The following is a 14,748-nucleotide window of genomic DNA, read 5'->3' on the forward strand; positions in this document are numbered from 1 at the left end:
ATTACTATTATCGACTCATTCTATTTTTTATTTTCCTATTTTAATGATGTTGGATCTGTGTTGTTGTTGGGGACAAGTGTTGTAAATTAGCTTTGGCTACAAACATTATGATGCATACATTGGATAACTGTTTCAGATGTCTATGTTTTTGTATCTGTCCCTATTTCAAATAAACCTCTATAATAATTATTATTTTTTTAACCTGTGGGGCCAAATTTAGAGAGAAAAATGTGCCTGGGGGCCGGTATATCTATTTTTAGGAACACTAATACAAAACCTCACAATAATGTCTGATTGAATGCTAAAAACGTTGTGACAGACCGCCTTGAAAAACGGAATGGAATTGTACATTCATTTACTGAATGAGACACCCAGAATGTACATGAAAATAAAGAATGTGGGATTTTCAATATTAACTATGAAGGATAAAACACTGAATATTGACAACATATGAACGTCACCCCCCCTCTACATCCACATATTTTATAATCAAGCGAAACGCAACAAAAATGCAACAAACACAGTGAAATATGAACACGAAACGTAAAAAAACCCAACTATATATCACTAAGCTTTAGAACTTTGTTGTGAAAATCTCCTTCCACGTCCGTCCCTGACACCCACATTTCAGGCTGACACTCTGTGGAAACGCTCCCCACCCACACTGCTTGGTGCCTCGTCTGAGCTGCTGTGACCATAGTAACTAATTAGATGACCATAGTATCTAATTAGATTACTATAGTAACTGATTAGATGACCATAGTATCTAATTAGATGACCATAGTATCTGATTAGATTACTATAGTAACTGATTAGATGACCATAGTATCTAATTAGATGACCATAGTATCTAATTAGATGACCATAGTAACTAATTAGATTACTATAGTAACTGATTAGATGACCATAGTATCTAATTAGATTACCATAGTAACTGATTACATTACCATAGTAACTAATTAAATTACCACATTATCTAATTAGATTACCACAGTAACTAGTATATCATGCAAAAGCGCCAATTATTTTGCATGATAAGGCGCAAATTATTTGGGAATGTCCGGCGTCGAAAATCTTAACGGGCCGCATGTGGCCCCCGGGCCTTGATTTGCCCAGGTCTGCATGAGAGAGTAGTACCTCAACTTGCGAGTATTTTGAGTTATGAGTTGTTTGTCAGCTTTTTTTTTTTTTTTTTGCGAGCATAAATTTGCGTTACCAGCTAGTCCAAAAGCCAGAGATCGACACAATCCCTGGAAATGAGAAAACAAGTGCGAAAGCCACCGAATCCAAAAAAATAAATAAATTAAAATTGCTTGGGGTTGTTTGAGTTGTGGGCCCTGGGTTTGTGATCTGTGGAAATGTTGTTTTTAACGGAATTATGGAGGTAAATACACTTTTCCATTATATTACATTTTTTTGGAAAGGGTCTGTATTAATGTAGATGGAAAAACAGTACCACTTTTTTTTTTTTTTTTTACAGTAAATAAACTGGCAGCTCAGTTGCCGGACTCAAAAACAAGTGGTACTGTTTTTCCATTTACATTACGGTCATGTTGTAGGGTTGTCCCGATACCAAAATGTATTTCGATACTTTACTAAATAGAGGGTACCATGAAAAATGGCATTATTGGCTTTATTTTAACCAAAAATCTTACGATACATTAAACATACGTTTCTTTTGTGGGGCGGTATAGCTCGGTTTGTAGAGTGGCCCGTGCCAGCAACTTGAGGGTTCCAGGTTCGATCCCCGCTTCCGCCATCCTAGTCCTTGGGCAAGACACTCTACCCACATGCTCCCAGTGCCACCCACACTGGTTTAAATGTAACTTAGATATTGGGTTTCACTATGTAAAAGTGCTTTGAGTCACTAGAGAAAAGCGCTATATAAATATAATTCACTTCACTAAGAAAGCAGGCGGGTGGCAGCACTAGAATTCAGCCTCAGCGCCTAAACAACATCCACACAGGACATTAATCCATGAAAATATGGAGAAGCTGCCGAATGGTCCGGCCGACGTGTGTCTGTTCACACAAAACTGGACTATCGGGTAAAAGCCTGTTCCTGTCAACTCTGACCTCTGCAGTCCGTCACTCAAACACGTCCGTGTGCAACATAAACAACAATAACGATTCCATGATGGAAAAGCAGCCCATTAGTCCATAGTCCAAGGTCAATGCTGAACAATACTACATAGTTTCTTTAAACTACTGCAGTTGTTCGTACTACATACTACTCTATTGACTTTCAAACAATATCTATTTACAAATGTTTGTTTTTCCTGTTTTAAAGTGGTGTTACATTCTAAAACTGTGCTGTTTTGGGAGGGCCTAGCGTAGATTCAATTGATTTCAGTTCATTTCGATGGACGGGGCTGATTTAAGATGCAAGTATTTTGAGTTGTGAACGTGGTGGCAGACCCAATTGAGCTAGTAATTTTAGGTACTACTGTAGTACCGTAATAACTATCGACATATCAACCGAAAAACGGATTATATCGATATCTGGAATACAATTACTCAAAATAATCTAAAAAGTTGATATTAATGAATGGACAAAGGGTTGTTATTGTCGACGTGTTGCTTCATAACAGTTTAATTGATAGAATGTTTATGTCTACACTTTTGTTCATTTAGGGCGGGGGGGTCCAAAGTGTGACTCGGGGGCCTTTTGGAGCCTGCACAACAACTTTAGTTGGCCTGCAGTATTTTGGAATAAAACAAGGCCAAAAGGTTCAATGTAATGAGAAAAAGGCTGACATTTTGATACTAATAACTGATAATAATACGATTTTTCGTGGATAACACAAAACTGTCGCAAAGATTTGTCTTTTAGGGATGTACCCATATGGACATTACATAACAATTATTACACTTATCAGTAATGTTGCGGTGTTGTTGAATTTGTACACATGATTGGCGGGGCTAGCTGCCAAAGTGATAAGTGCGCTAAGAAATGAGCAGGATTGAGGTATGGTGAGTTTATCTAAGTCCTGTACTCCAGGGATTCTTCACCTTTTTGACCTCAGGGCCCAACTTTTCCACTACAGAGGGGCTGGGTCCCAATGAAAAATAGGGACTGAAATTTGTAACAAATTGTTACAATTTGTGTTTTATCTTTAACAATGTGTGTTTTACCTGCTACATGTCTTGTATGTGTACTTGTATCTATAGTATTGTTTTTTAGTATTTACTAATGATTGTTTGTCTTAAAGCACAGACCAAGAGTGGCAACGACTCCGCCCACGTAGCGCAAACTAATGCAAGTGAAAAGACTGACATTTGTAACAAATTGTGTTTTATCTTTAACAATGTGTGTTTTACCTGCTAAATGTCTTGTATGTGTACTTGTATCTATAGTATTATGTTTTATTATTTACTAGTGATTGTGTTTGTCTTAAAGCACAGACCAAGAGTGGCAACGACTCCGCCCACGTAGCGCAAACTAATGCAAGTGAAAAGACTGACATTTGTAAGAAATTGTTACAATTTGTGTTTTATCTTTAACAATGTGTGTTTTACCTGCTACATGTCTTGTATGTGTACTTGTATCTATAGTATTGTTTTTTAGTATTTACTAATGATTGTGTTTGTCTTAAAGCACAGACCAACAGTGGCAACGACTCCGCCCACGTAGCGCAAACTAATGCAAGTGAAAAGACTGACATTTGTAACAAATTGTGTTTTACCTGCTAAATGTCTTGTATGTGTACTTGTATCTATAGTATTATGTTTTAGTATTTACTAATGATTGTGTTTGTCTTAAAGCACAGACCAAGAGTGGCAGCGACTCCGCCCACGTAGCGCAAACTAATGCAAGTGAAAAGACCGAAATTTGTAACAAATTGTTACAATTTGTGTTTTATCTTTAACAATGTGTGTTTTACCTGCTAAATGTATGTGTACTTGTATCTATATTATTGTTTTTTTAGTATTTACTAATGATTGTCTTAAAGCCCAAACCAAGAGTGGCAACAATAATCATAAAATATTTAATACAATGTTGATAAAACTTGTTATTCTATTCTAACCTAATCCTAGATTATGGCAGACTATTTGGGATATATCTAATTGTAAATAGTTCTTTAGTGCGACAAAAAAGCCCAATGTGTTTAATACCTTTTAGTTTTTGTTTGAATTGTTCTTTGAGTGCAATAGGAAACGTATGTTTAATATATCGTAAGATCTTTCTGTTACAATTAAGCCAAACAATTTTTTTTTTCTGGTCTTCTTTATTTTAAAAAGTATTGAAAAGTTAAAAAAAAAAAATGTTGGTACCGGTACCAAAATATTGATATCGGGACCTAAGAATGACCAAAATAATGTTGCCTACTATAAAATACTTAGAAGTGAAGATGGTGGGTGTGCATATGATACCAAGGGTTGGAGAGCGAGAGCAATAATCAAGTAGTTTTTGGGGAACATCAAGGTTGTAAGAAGGCACTATGACGAACATAAAGTGCTTCTTGGAGGGTTTGAGTCCGGTCTTTTACACTGAGCACTAATATGTCCAGCCAATCCTAATTGTTCCTGTCATAAGTAACACTTCCTGTTGCTGACTCCCTCAATGAAGCTTGACGAAGGACATCATTATCTCTTACCTTTTGCAATTTAAAAAAGCCCACCTGGAAAGGAGTGAACGTGCCCAAGTTGCGGGAATATTTCCGAACAAGGACGGACGGTAAAAAAAACCAAAAAACCAGCGGAATTCCCAAAAGCCGAGCGGCGCGCGATAACGTGGGCGCTCCGCGCCGCCGCCGTGGAATCTCCGGGGTAATTCAATTGTTTCCTTTTCCATCAATTCACCAGCCGGGCTGGCGAGGGGCAATATTCTATCTGTGGCACTGCGATAAGTGAGGGGCCGTAAAAGTAATAACATTGTAAAAGCAATTACCGGCCCCAGAGCCGCGCTGATTGAAGGAACATTACAGTGATTGCTTTCAAAGGCCCAAGTTTGGGTGGGAAATTATGCATGTAGGTGATTATAAACACTCCATTAAAAGCCTGTTTGTACGCACGCTGATTTGCTATGTCAAAGCCACTCTGCCGCGTTCCAACATGTATATGCTGCGCGGGAAAGGAAGTACGCGCCATTATGGAGGTCAATTTGTCTCTTTATGACGAAAGCTTTTTTTTTGACACTGAATTTATGTAACGGAATTTTTTGCACTCGAATTTTGTGAAATGAATTTTTTTTACATCATGCTGACAATTTCATTGAAAACAATGTGTTGGCTAAATGCTTGTTTAAAAATTCAGTGTAAGACAATTGGAAAATTGCAATTGGAAAAATTGAAAAAAGTCAGTGCAAAAAATTAAGTGTAAAAAAATTCACAGATTTTTTTTTTTTTTACACAGACATTTTTTAGACACTGGATTTTCATATTCAGGATTTTTATACTCTGAAATTCAGTGTTTTAAATTTCACTGTAAAAAAAATAATCAGTGTCGACGCTTGAATTTTCTTACACTAAATTGTATTCACTTAATTTGTAAACAAAAAAATGTGTTACTTAAATTATTAAACTGAAATTTTACACTGAATTTGTTTATTCTGAATTTTTATACTCCGAAATTCAGTGTTTTAAATTTCACTGTAAAAAAAACAGTTGATAAAAATTCAGGGTATAAAAATTCAGTGTCAACAAATTCAGTGTGTCAAATTTCAGTGTAAAAAAAAATCAGTGTTGATGCTTGAATTTTTTTGCACTGAACTTGTATTCACTTATTTTTTAAACAAAAAAATCAGTGCTGAAAAATTCAGTGTCGACATATTCAGTGTGTAAAATTTTCGTGTAAAAAATCAGTGTCGACGCTTGAATTTTCTTACACTGAAATTGTATTCACTTATTGGTTAAACAAAAAAATTTGTACTGAAAAATTCAGTGTTGACACTGATTTTTTTCCACTGAATTTGTTGACACGGAATTTTTATACACTGAATTTTTTTATTCTGAATTTTTATACTCTGAAATTCAGTGTTTTAAATTTCACTGTTAAAAAAAACATTTGATGAAAATTCAGTGTATAAAAATTCAGTGTCAAAAAATGAAGTGTGTAAAATTTACACTGAAATTGTATTCACTTAATTGTTCAACAAAAAAGGCAGTACTGAAAATTTCAGTGTCGACAATGATTTTTTTACACTGAAATGTTACACACTGAATTTGTTGACACTGAATTTTTAAACGCTAAATATTTTTAAACTGAATTTTTATACCCAGAAGTGTATACACCACATTTTTATACGCTGAACTTTTAAACATGCACTTTGCTAACAATGTTTTTCCAATAAAATTGCCAGCATGATTTAATGTAAAAAAAAATTAAGTTCACAATTCAAATGCAAAAACTTCAGTGACATAAATGCAGTGTCAAAGAAAATGATAGTTTTTGTAATAAAGACACAAATGAACCTCCATAGTCCTGTCCGTGGTAAAATGGAGCTCTGTTTCGGAGGTGCAGGTGAAGAACTAGACTAAAAAAATAAAAAATAATTTTTTTTTTTTTTTTTTTGTCACAAAGAAATACAATCATGTGTGCTTACGGACTGTATCCCTGCAGACTGTATTGATTTATATTGATATATAATGTATATATTGTGTTTTTTTATGTTGATTTAATAAAAAATAAAAACTTTTTTTTTTTTTTTTTTAACTTCTTGTCCACGGACCGGTACCGGGCCGTGGACCGGTGGTTGGGGACCACTGATCTACATCAACTAGATTTGCCTGAGGGGCTGAAAAGGACAGATTTTTAAAAAATTTAAAAAAAATTAAGAATCGTTGCAAATAAAACATTTTTGACACCCCTAATTGATTCCTATAAAGTCCAAACTTTGTATTTTCCATAACAGGCGCTATTTTATTCATTACTTTGTAACTTTTGCAAAAAACAGACTAAAAACAAATGTCCACTAGAGAGGATGCTGGTATTCAAAATAAAAATGATATAAGAGAGAAGTTCGGCCCTCGGTCCTTAGCTTTCTGGAAATGTGTTCCTTAGAACAATCCAGTTGAAAAGCTTCTGGCCTCTCGTGAGAACAACGTGACTGCAAACTGTTAGTTGCTTCTCTTGGACTGTTTTTGTGCTCCCGGTTTGTAAGTACGTGAGGACAAGGCCGTGGTGAGTCACAAGCCTGAATGCAGGACAAAGTCCTTAGACCCATAAGCTAGTTTTTAGAAACTGAGAATGTTTCAAACAGCGTCAATTGCCCATCAGCTATTTTGGGCACTGAATCTCACTAGAATCCCTCGTTAACTGTACTGAATCTCACTAGATCCCTCGTTAACTGGACTGAATCTCACTGGAATCCCTCGTTAACTGGACTGAATCTCACTGGAATCCCTCGTTAACTGGACTGAATCTCACTAGAATCCCTCGTTAACTGGACTGAATCTCACTGGAATCCCTCGTTAACTGGACTGAATCTCACTAGAATCCCTCGTTAACTGTACTGAATCTCACTAGATCCCCCGTTAACTGGACTGAATCTCACTGGAATCCCTCGTTAACTGGAATGAATCTCACTGGAATCCCTCATTAACTAGACTGAATCTCACTAGAATCCCTCGTTAACTGGACTGAATCTCACTGGAATCCCTCGTTAACTGGAATGAATCTCACTGGAATCCCTCATTAACTGTACTGAATCTCACTAGAATCCCTCGTTAACTGGACTGAATCTCACTGGAATCCCTCGTTAACTGGAATGAATCTCACTGGAATCCCTCATTAACTGTACTGAATCTCACTAGAATCCCTCGTTAACTGTACTGAATCTCACTAGAATCCCTCCTTAACTACACTGAATCTCACTAGAATCCCTCGTTAACTGTACTGAATCTCACTAGAATCCCTCGTTAACTACACTGAATCTCAACAGAATCCCCTTTAACTGTACTGAATCTCACTAGAGTTCCTAGTTAACTGTACTGAATCTCACTATAGTCCCTAGTTAACTGTACTGAATCTCACTAGAATCCCTCATTAACTGTACTGAATCCCACTAGAGTCCCCCATTAACTGTACTGAATCTCACTAGAATCCCCCGTTAACTGCACTGAATCTCACTAGAATCCCTCGTTAACTGTACTGAATCTCACTGGAGTCCCTCCTTAACTACACTGAATCTCAACAGAATCCCTCATTAACTGTACTGAATCTCACTAAAGTCCCTAGTTAACTGTACTGAATCTCACTAGAATCCCTCGTTAACCGCACTGAATCTCACTAGAATCCCTCGTTTACTGCACTGAATCTCCCTAGAATCCTTTAACTGTACTGAATCTCACTAGAATCCCTCGTTAACTGTACTGAATCTCCCTAGAATCCTTTAACTGTACTGAATCTCACTAGAATCCCTCGTTAACCGCACTGAATCTCACTAGAATCCCTCGTTTACTGCACTGAATCTCACTAGAATCCCTTGTTAACTGTACTGAATCTCACTAGAATCCCTTGTTAACTGTACTGAATCTCACTAGAATCCCTCATTAGCTGTACTGAATCTCACTAGAATCCCTCGTTAACTGCACTGAATCTCACTAGAGTCCCTCCTTAACTACACTGAATCTCAACAGAATCCCTCATTAACTGTACTGAATCTCACTAGAGTCCCTAGTTAACTGTACTGATTCTCACTAGAGTCCCTCGTTAACTGGAATGAATCTCACTAGATTCCCTCGTTAACTGTACTGAATCTCACTAGAATCCCCGTTAACTGTACTCAATCTCCTTAGAATCCCTCGTTAACTGTACTGAATCTCACTAGTCCCTCGTTTACTGCACTGAATCTCACTAGTCCCTCGTTAACTGCACTGAATCTCACTAGAGTCCCTAGTTAACTGAAGTTAATCTCACTAGAATCCCTCATTAACTGCACTGAATCTCACTAGATTCCCTCGTTAACTGTACTGAATCTCACTAGAATCCCCCGTTAACTGTACTCAATCTCCTTAGAATCCCTCGTTAACTGTACTGAATCTCACTAGTCCCTCGTTTACTGCACTGAATCTCACTAGAGTCCCCCGTTAACTGTACTCAATCTCCATAGAATCCCTCGTTAACTGTACTGAATCTCACTAGTCCCTCGTTTACTGCACTGAATCTCACTAGAGTCCCTAGTTAACTGAAGTTAATCTCACTAGAATCCCTCATTAACTGCACTGAATCTCACTAGAATCCCTTGTTAACTGTACTGAATTTTACTAGAATCCCTCGTTAACTGTACTGAATCTCACTAGATTCCCTCGTTAACTGTACTGAATCTCACTAGAATCCCCCGTTAACTGTACTCAATCTCCTTAGAATCCCTCGTTAACTGTACTGAATCTCACTAGTCCCTCGTTAACTGTACTCAATCTCCTTAGAGTCCCTCGTTAACTGTACTGAATCTCACTAGTCCCTCGTTTACTGCACTGAATCTCACTAGTCCCTCGTTTACTGCACTGAATCTCACTAGAGTCCCTAGTTAACTGAAGTTAATCTCACTAGAATCCCTCATTAACTGCACTGAATCTCACTAGAATCCCTCGTTAACTGTACTGAATCTCACTAGAATCCCCCGTTAACTGTACTCAATCTCCTTAGAATCCCTCGTTAACTGTACTGAATCTCACTAGTCCCTCGTTAACTGCACTGAATCTCACTAGATTCCCTCGTTAGCTGTACTGAATCTCACTAGAATCCCTCGTTAACTGTACTGAATTTTACTAGAATCCCTCGTTAACTGGACTGAATCTCACTAGATTCCCTCGTTAGCTGTACTGAATCTCACTAGAATCCCCCGTTAACTGTACTCAATCTCCTTAGAATCCCTCGTTAACTGTACTGAATCTCACTAGTCCCTCATTAACTGGACTGAATCTCACTAGATTCCCTCGTTAACTGTACTGAATCTCACTAGAATCCCTCGTTAGCTGTACTGAATCTCACTAGAATCCCCCGTTAACTGTACTGAATCTCACTAGTCCCTCGTTAACTGCATTGAATCTCACTAGAGTCCCTCGATAACTGTACTGAATCTCACTAGAATCCCTCGTTAACTGTACTGAATCTCACTAGAATCCCTCGTTAGCTGTACTGAATCTCACTAGAATCCCCCGTTAACTGTACTCAATCTCCTTAGAATCCCTCGTTTACTGGACTAAATCTCACTAGAGTCCCTCGTTAACAGTACTGAATCTTACTAGAATCCCTCGTTAACTGTACTGAATCTCACTAGAATCCCTCGTTAGCTGTACTGAATCTCACTAGAATCCCCCGTTAACTGTACTCAATCTCCTTAGAATCCCTCGTTTACTGGACTAAATCTCACTAGAGTCCCTCGTTAACTGTACTCAATCTTACTAGAATCCCTCGTTAACTGCACCGAATCTCACGATTTACAGGTTGTGCATAATTTGCGACTTGCTGTTCTGTGTGTACACCAGCCAGTTAAGATCTTTGGGATCAGAGCACGATCGCAAAGTGTGAGTCTCAACATCGGTGGTAGGAACGCGGTGTGAAGTTTTGGAAATACGGTCAAAACCTGTGTTAGCGGGCACCTCTCTACGGCGGTCACTTGCCGACAGCGGCCACAAAAATTTCGCCCGCAGAAAAAAAAAGTAGTGTTATACACCTCGTCTAACGCGGCCACTCATTTTGCATCCCAAAATAGTTTTCCGACTCCGTATAGCGGCCACCGATATCACAATTTTGCCATTACACAGTCCGTGAAATGTCCTTTCTTAAGCGGGATTTGCGGTGGACCATGCAGCCAGACCATGCAGCTGTGCCGGGACCCGGTAGGTCTCGCCAAAAGTCTGGCATGAATGGGAACCAACATCCAACAATAAGCAGCCTCAAATTCAACAGCACGGTTCCAAAACTATAAAAAAAAAAAGGCTTCACCACAATTCCGTATACATACACATGAATACGTAATTGTTTGGTCGACATGTACGGAAATTCCTTGAGTGGTCACTATAGACAGGTTTGACTGTGGTTTCTATGTCGTTGCCTCCCTGTGTGATTTTGAGGTGTTTGGATCTAATGGTCCACTGTAAAACAGTAGGCGCGGTTTACCTGACACATTAAAGGCCTACTGAAAGCCACTACTACCGACCACGCAGTCTGATAGTTTATATATCAATGATGAAATCTTAACATTGCAACACATGCCAATACGGCCGGGTTAACTTATAAAGTGACATTTTAAATTTCCCGCGAAATATCCTGCTGAAAACGTCTCGGTATGAGGACGTTTGCGCGTGACGTCACGGATTGTAGTGGACATTTTGGGACAGCATTGTGGCCAGCTATTATGTCGTGTGTTTTCATCACAAAATTCCACAGTATTCTGGACATCTGTGTTGGTGAATCTTTTGCAATTTGTTTAATGAACAATGGAGACTGCAAAGAAGCTGTAGGTGGGAAGCGGTGTATTAGCGGCCGGCTGCAGCAACACAAACACGTAGCGGCTACGTCGTAGCCGGTGTTTCATTGTTTACATTCCCGAACGATGACAGTCAAGCTTTACCATTGGCCTGTGGAGAACTGGGACAACAGAGACTCTTACCAGGAGGACTTTGAGTTGGATACACAGACGCGCTACCGTGAGTACGCAGCTGCGGCTTCCAAACATTTGATCGCTTGCCCGTCCGTGCGTGCCGCTATGTGCATGTCACGTACGTAACTTTGGGGAAATATATGTGCTGTATGAACTTTGCGGAGGTGAACGGTACTTTGGGCTGTGGGATTGAGTGTGTTGTGCGGGTGTTTGATTTGTATTGGCGGGTTATATGGACGGGAGGGGGGAGGTGTTTGTTATGCGGGATTAATTTGTGGCATATTAAGTATAAGCCTGGTTGTGTTGTGGCTAATAGAGTATATATATGTCTTGTGTTTATTTACTGTTTGTCATTCCCAGCTGAATATCAGGTCCCACCCGCCTCTCGCAGCATCTTCCCTATCTGAATCCTTTCCACTGCCCTCTAATCCTTCACTCTCACTTTCCTCATCCACAAATCTTTCATCCTCGCTCAAATTAATGGGGAAATCGTCGCTTTCTCGGTCCGAAATCGCTCTCGCTGCTTGTGGCCATGATTGTAAACAATGTGCAGATGTGAGGAGCTCCACAACCTGTGACGTCACGCTACTTCCTGTACAGGCAAGGCTTTTTTATCAGCGACCAAAAGTTGCGAACTTTATCGTCGATGTTCTCTACTAAATCCTTTCAGCAAAAATATGGCAATATCGCGAAATGATCAAGTATGACACATAGAATGGATCGGATATCCCCGTTTGAATAAGAAAATCTCATTTCAGTAGGCCTTTAACGTGACGAATTAGGGGGATTGCACTACCCACTTTAGCCGCCAGATGGCAGTAGAGTGTTGAATATCTTAAATTGTGTTTTATGGCAATTCCAACTTGACATATGCGGGAGAAATTCAAGTAAGGGGTGGAAATATCAACCAAAATGCATCACTAAGTGCGTCTTCTTTAGCCCTGCAATTACCACCACTGCCCAGCATGCAGAATGTCAGCAAGCTAAGAAAAAAACAAAAACGTAGAAATGAACGGTTCTCTCCAACATGGCCTTGAAATTGCATTTTAAATCCATCCTCAGGAGCAGACGGATGAGGATGGGCGGAGTTCCTCGTTACGGAAAGCAAGCGGTGAAAGAAATCCAAGCGAACAACGGGGCAAAAAGTGGCTCTTTTAAACGGACTTCCTTCCATGCTTCTCTCGCACGCTGATCTCTGGTAGCAGCAGGCTCACGTCTTAACTGCAACATTTCCTTTGGGTTGAGGGCAACGAGGAGAGCGGTCACAGCTTCAACGCAGTTTCAGGTGCGGTTATTTCCTGGAGGTGGGAGGAGAACTCTCCAGTCACAAAAAAAGCATTGTTGTCGCGTCGCCGGACGGTCCTTGAATTGTTTCCAGTGACTAAAAAAGTTGTCGTTTTGCCGTCTTGCTCAAGGAACTATGGAGACGCATCCTTGAAGATGGCGCAAAGCTCTCCTGCCGAGACTGCAACGTGGAGGTTAAAAAAGGAAGGAAAATGGCAAACGCGAGACCGATGGGCAAATAAAAACCAAAAAAAAGAGTTGTAGAAATGATAGAAAATATGAAGACAAGACAAAGAGTAGGCAACGTTAGATGTCGAATTCACAAATTGTTCTTTTAGTCTGAGATATGGAGGGTCAAATGAAAAAAAATACATCTTTAAATAATCACTTAAGAGTGTCATTAAGTCAAATCTTGTCATTGAATACATACATACTGTATATTGTTAAATACGTCACTCATTTGTTTCATGTACAAGTACATTTCATGTGCTTGCTCTGCAAGGTTTCAAGAACTGTGGGGTGCTTTTCTGAAATACCGTATTTTTCGAACTATAAGTCGCAGTTTTATTCATAGTTTGGCCGACTTATACTCAGGAGCGACTTATGTGTGAAATTATTAACACATTACCGTAAAATATCAAATAATATTATTTAGATCATTCACGTAGTTGTTTTTTTGTTGCTCTATGCTTTTTTAACCTGTAGAGCACTTTGGTTCAATTTAAAAGTTGTTGAAAACGTGCTATATAAATAAAGTTGACTTGACTTGACACGTAAGAGACTAGACGTATAAGATTTCATGGGATTTAGCGATTAGGAGTGACAGATTGTTTGGTAAACGTATAGCATGTTCTATATGTTATAGTTATTTGAATGACTCTTAAGTTAACATACCAGGCACCTTCTCAGTTGGTTATTTATGCCTCATATAACGTACACTTATTCAGCCTGTTGTTCACTATTCTTTAGACATTTAAAATTGCCTTTCAAATGTCTATTCTTGGTGTTGGCTTTTATCAAATACATTTCCCCAAAACATGCGACTTATACTCCAGTGCGACTTATATATGTTTTTTTCCTTCTTTATTATGCATTTTCGGCCGGTGCGACTTATACTCCGGAGCGATTTATACTCCGAAAAATACGGTATGTTAGAGAGACTGATCTCCAAATGAATCCCGATTGAAATGTGGGTTGTTTATGAGCCTTTTATATGCTGCTCTCTGGGGCCATTTAGGAATGCAATTGTATGTGGTTTTGTGTTGATATTTATAATTTTTGTATTTTTTTATTTCATTATTAGTGTTATTATTATGACTGTTTTTATTTGTTTGATTATTAGTTGTATTAATATGATTTTGCATTTATTTATTTAAATAGAATTATTATTATGATTGTGTATTTAATTATTAGTGTTAATATGACTGTTTTTATTTATCTAATTATTAGTTGAATTAATATGATATTGTATTTATTTATTTAATTAGAATTATTAATTTGATTGTTTATTTATTTATTTATTAGTGTTATTATGATTTGTATTTATTTATTTATTAGTAGTATTAAAAGATGATAGTTTGTATTTATTAATTTAATGATTATATGTTTTTATTTAATTTGTATTACAATTGTATTAAATGAATTTCTACATTTATTAGTATTATTGTGATTGTTTCTTTAATCTATTTATTTAATTATTAGTATTGTTAATACGATTGTTTTATTTTGTACTTACTTGTTGGGGGTGGGAGAAATAAAGAAAAACATTTTTGAATAATTATGTCAATTATGTGGCTAAAAACCCAATAAACAAATGTTTTCAAAAAAAGAAAAACACATTTAATAAAAAATAAAAAATGTCTAAATAGTTCAAAATATAATTATTTAATCATTTAATTTATTATTTAATGATTCAT

At 37.8% G+C, this 14,748-nt stretch overlaps 1 protein-coding gene across 2 annotated transcripts in view; it reads right to left on the reverse strand.

Moving 5' to 3' along the window:
- csmd2 (CUB and Sushi multiple domains 2) overlaps positions 1-14,748 on the reverse strand; it is a 691,992-nt gene that overhangs the window by 25,000 nt on the left and 652,244 nt on the right. Inside the window, exon 72 of one of the 2 annotated variants that reach the window (XM_062030117.1) lies at positions 12,441-13,013. The exons of the other annotated variant lie outside the window; for it this stretch is intronic. The gene's annotated coding sequence lies outside the window, so the exon portion shown is untranslated. Of the gene's footprint in view, positions 1-12,440; positions 13,014-14,748 lie in introns of those variants that run through there. 2 annotated transcript variants of the gene reach the window in all.

The sequence above is a fragment of the Entelurus aequoreus genome, linkage group LG20, assembly GCF_033978785.1.
Source record: "Entelurus aequoreus isolate RoL-2023_Sb linkage group LG20, RoL_Eaeq_v1.1, whole genome shotgun sequence".
Classification (NCBI taxonomy): Eukaryota; Metazoa; Chordata; class Actinopteri; order Syngnathiformes; family Syngnathidae; genus Entelurus; species Entelurus aequoreus.